The sequence below is a fragment of the Octodon degus genome, unplaced genomic scaffold (genome assembly GCF_000260255.1).
Source record: "Octodon degus isolate 3935 unplaced genomic scaffold, OctDeg1.0 scaffold00082, whole genome shotgun sequence".
Classification (NCBI taxonomy): Eukaryota; Metazoa; Chordata; class Mammalia; order Rodentia; family Octodontidae; genus Octodon; species Octodon degus.
The window spans coordinates 5,665,485-5,670,709 of NW_004524658.1; the positions used below are offsets into that span (position 1 = coordinate 5,665,485).

Genomic DNA, 5,225 nt, shown 5'->3' on the forward strand with positions numbered 1-5,225 from the left:
GCCCCACTAGACTGGTAAATTCTTGATAAAAGTAACAGATGTGAAAATGGATGAATGCATAATAGAAGCCAGAAAGCAACAGTGTTGTAATATCAAATGGAGGCTAGAAGTAGATATGAAATCTGAGGTACCTTTTTCTCCACTTGCCAAACTACCTTAATACTGGAAATATTCCCTTTTCCCTACTCTTTCTTAAAGAAGCAACTGCAAAGAAAAGAGTATAGACATGCTTTATTTCTGTGTGATGCTATCAGGGAACACAGAAGTAGAAAACAGGCCAATAGCACCACTGGTCCAGGAAGCAAAATGATGAGAACAAATGGCAACCAGCAGCTGGTGAACAGAATGTGTCTGTATGTGCACAGGACAGGACACGTGTGCCGGGCAGCATGAAAAACAGCATCTGGGAGGCATGCAAGTCCGCACGACTAATAAGACCAAGATGGTCAGACCCACCTCTGCTGGAAGCTGGGATGAGGAGATCAATTGTGATCAGAATTGTGCTTGACCTTGACTATCACAGGCCGGTGATACTGGAGATCAGAAATCATTGTGTTCAGCGACACATCAATTCATCTGACCAACATTTATTTGTACCTATTTCTTACTAGGCACTGAACTTTTCTTGGAAGCATAAACACAAGTAAAATTTAATCTCTATCCTCTGATAAATCAGTCACATGGACGATTCCAATGTTAAAGCACTGAAGTAGAACAGTATCGCAGAAATGATAATATAGAAACTCAAGGGAGAGTTGAGCATAGAAGAGTGATTTATGAATAATTAGCAAGTAAAGTGATATGAATTAAAATGACTCCATACAGAAAGTGTGACTCTCATTCTCTTTTGGTCAGTGGTGCCCAAGCCCAGGATGTAAGGAGGACAATCCTGAAATCCTGAGGTCCCCCAAGAAGTACAAAACAGAAGGAGGAACTGAGTTCAAGATGGCTTCTGCTTCCCCCATGTCTATCTTTCAGTTTTGGCTTCTCAAACTATTTTAAAATATATATTTACCTTTGCTATATGCTGTCCTAATTTCTCACTCAGAATAGTCACAAACTTTAAATGAAATATGGTTAAAAATAGACCTTAGAAGTAACAAAAAAGCTGAAGCTTCTTAAAGAAGTAGATGCAGTATTTCATATCAGCATGAACTTCAGTTTGTCTTAGGTATTCCATGTTTACAGTGTTGGAATATTACTTTCCATTTGTATAATGTTATTCTGGTTCTCCAAATACAACAAAAATTCAATACAAAAATTATATTTTCCATTCTTCCAGGCTAGCCCCACGGTGAAGGGCAGTGGTTCAGAAGGGCGTGCCAAGATCCAGGCTGCAGGCTTGTAGGTGATGGAAGACCAAGTGTGCACTACTCTGTCCTCGCAGGATCTGGCTTTCTCTGGTTTCCCTCACTTGACCTCTAGTAGCCTTGCGTGACTGTCTATTCCATAAGATTTGGTCCACAGTTGAGTTCGTGGCCAAAAGGCCACGAAGTAATAAGGTTCAGTCCAGATGAAGACAGAAACGAGAGGTGCACAAGACTGTACAACCAGTCTCCACCCTGCACTGTGTTAAATTTAACTCCAGTGATCTTGCTTCTTGCTGCAACACCTGACTGATACAAATAAAAGAAGGAAAGAAGGGAGGGATGAAAAGAAAAAAGGAAGTGAAAAAGAAAGCTTTATTTTTACTGCTTAGTGAAAAAATCTTAAAAGTATGTCCCTACATGACACTAAATTGTTTATTAACAAATGAGAACAAATCTTTATTAATTAAAGTTACTGAGAAAAAGCTAGCAGAACCTGTTATGCAAGTAATAAAAATTAACATTACCAGTAATGAGTAACATTATAATGGAATAACGTTAAGGTACATTGCATAATCCCTGTATGGTATAATGAGATAAACCCAACATCATTTTTTAGGTAATTGTGCTATAATAAATGGAAGCATGAAGAGAAAATATAAGAAAAACTTAAGGAGCATTTTACAAGTCATTGGGCTGTACTCTTCTAAAATGTTGAGGTAATTATCTGTCTGCCTATTTGTCTGTATATGTCTGTCTGTCTAGCTAGCTAGCTAGCTAGCTATCCATCTATTCATCTATATATACTAGGGCATGTTTACAACATAGAACGATTACATGTATCTTGGGAAGTTGAAACATATACATAAATGTCTTAATTCTATTTTTGCTCCCCTTTTCCACCCCCTTGACTTTTCTTCTCCTTTCTATCTATAGAACCTCTATTTTCATTATTTTCTTCAATTATTTTTTGTAATCCTCTTCCCTTCCCCCCATATCTGCTCCCCTTCCATTTCAATAGGATTCCCCCCACTTCCTATGGCCTATTATTATTTTTCTGACATAGTCAAGGGACATTTTCACTGCCACTCAAGCAAGGGAGAGGGATCTTAAGATACACAGCAGGATGTTCTCCTACCGCAGAGTGGCCAGTGCTTGTCCTGTGCTGGTGTGAGGAATGGTCTATTTTCTGGTGACCACATGTGGAACTATTCAACCATTCTAGTTGGGCTGGCTCTGGGGAGCAGTGTGCTGAGACCGCTCCTCACTGGTCATGCCTTGGCATGGTGATCCCTGTCCCCTACTCAGGCAAGTCCTTAGTAAACAAAGCAGAAACACTAGACAAACAGTTACAACCTCTCAACTCTCCTGGATAAGAAGGACCTTCTCTGGGCTTGGGCTGAAAGCTAGAGGTTGTATCCTAGAGGTCCTGTTCTGACTAGATTCTATCAAGGGAGTGGGTGCCGGAGCTGAAATGCTGAAAGGGAAATGGGAGCCACAGGTCCTCGTCTGCAACTACAACACAGGACGCCTGCAGATGTGGTCAGTGTGACAGGCGGAGGAGAGGTGTGGAGGGTGGGGGGATGGGGCGCAGGCTGCTGGTGGGCTTCACTTCTTGGCCTTGCCCTGGGCAGCCACAGCTTCCATGGCTTTGCACACTGTCTCTTCATCCCCTAGGAACTGCATGGGCTTGATGGGCTTTAAGTTCTTATCCAACTTGTAGACAATAGGAATACCAGTTGGCCGGTTCAGCTCCATGATGACTTCTTCAGAGAGACCTTCCAGATGCTTGACTATACCCCAGAAGCTGTTGCTGTGGGCTGCAATCAACACCCTTTTCCCCTCCTTGACCTGGGGACCAATTTCTTCATTCCAGAAGAGGAGAGCTCTGGCAATAGTATTTTTCAGACTCTCACAGGAAGGCAGCTGATTTTCAGTGAGGTCTGCACACCTATGATACTTGCTGATATTGCTGTAGAAGGGATGGTCAGGCTCCTTCCAGGGTGGTAGGACATCGTAGGAGCGCCGCCAGATCTTCACCTGAGCCTCGCTGTGCTTGGCAGCTGTTTCTGCTTTATTAAGGCCAGTCAGACCCCCGCAATACCATCACTGAAATGCCAAGTTCTCACCAATGGCAATCATATCTGGTCAATGGCATCCAGTACTGTCCAGAGGGTCCAGATTTCTCTTTTCTGCACTGAGGTGAAGCAGATATCAAATTCATAGCCAGAATCTCGCAGCACCGGCCCGCCGCGCTTCGCCGCTTCACGGCCCACCAGACTCAAGTCAGCATCATAGCAGCTGCTGAAGTGGTTCTCCAGGTTCCAGGCGCTCTCACCACGCCAGATGAGCACCAACTTATAGGTGACCACGGTGATGAGCTGGTCTATTGTTTATTTTGCTCTTTATCTACATTTTGGGTTTCTCATATAAGAGAAAGTGTGCAGTATTTAAACTGGTGTTTCTGATTTTTTTTTTTCCTACCAGTATAGTCTCCAATGCACTCACCTATTGTGATGAGGAATTGTACATTGTACTGGTAATTTAAGTATCAGTTTGGCTGGACAATGGGATACCCGGATTTCAAATATTCTCTCTGGGTATGTCTGTGAGTGTTTCTCAAAATATATTAACATTGAGCTCTGTGGAATAAATGAACTAGGAAATCCTGCACAGTGTGGGTAGGCATCATCCAGTCCAAAAAAAAGGCCTCAAAAACAAGAAAGTGGGGGAGAGTTTCATTTTCCCGCACTCTCTGTGACTGCCTGAGCAGCCATGGATCTTTTCCTGCCCTCTGTGCTCCTTGTTCTCAGGACCAGGAGTGCAAACTGGGCTGGAATCTACTCTGTTAGTTCTTGGACTTCCAGGTTTGTATAGTCTATGAACTGCATTCTTTGGTCCAAAGCTTCAGAAAGCAGATCATAGAACTTCTCCACCTCTATAGTTGGACAAACCAATGCTATTTATTTATTTATTTATTTATTTTTGTATTTTTGTATTTTAGGGAAGGGTCTTCAGGGTCTCACTACTATCAGACTCAGAGTGATCTGCCTGTTTACAGCCTCCCAAGTGCTGGGATTACAGGCACGCGCCACCATGTCCAGTCTCAATTGCTGTCTCAGAGCGCCCCAGGGAAGGGACCTGCACAGCTGGCCAGGGGATCAAACCCCGGCATCTGCACCTGCTCGCAGGTGCTTTAACCTGCTGGGGTATTTGGCCACCAAGCCAATGCTTCCAATATATGTGGTATTGATTCTTTTTTCTGGAGGTCTCTCACTAATACCTTCATGAAAGATGTGATAGTTAGCTGATTATGTCAACTTGAGTAAGAAATAGTCAATTAAATTGGTCAGCATAATTTTCAGTGTGGAATTTGAGATTTACTAGAGAGAGAAGACCCACTCTTGGGTGGCTTGCGAACTTAATGCCGCAAAGAGGAAATGAGAAGGAAGGCCCATTCTGTTTCTTTGAGGGAGCTCCAATCTTCGCTTCCACTTTGAGCATTTCTTGTGACTGGCAGCACAGAAGCTCAGCCTCTAGCATAGACCCGTTGCCTCCTGACCCAGACTCACACACGGCGCCACAGTGAGCTCCAGGCTTGTGGCTCGATGCTTCAGATTCCAGAACACAGGTAGACACTTTCCCACACCTGACTCTGTGGGCAGCCATCCCAAGACAATATTATAAATTCTTGTATATTTACATATCTTGCATTATATCTGTTTTCTAGTAATTGTGAGGAGCTGCCCCAGCCGCACCCTAAAATGGCGCCTATTTCCTGATTCCAGATGCTCTAGGCCGCGTAAACAACCTGGTAAAAATGATGTCTGCCTAGATACCGATGACCCTAACCTATCAGCTTACACCTTTTGCTAAGATCTGATTGGCTACCCTACTGTTATAAAAGTGCTTGACCCT

At 43.3% G+C, this 5,225-nt stretch overlaps 1 pseudogene; it reads right to left on the reverse strand.

Annotated features, from left to right (window-relative positions):
* Positions 1 to 2,915: 2,915 nt before the first annotated feature.
* Positions 2,916 to 4,976, reverse strand: LOC101569888 (annotated as a pseudogene).
* Between the last annotated feature and the right edge of the window lie 249 nt (positions 4,977 to 5,225).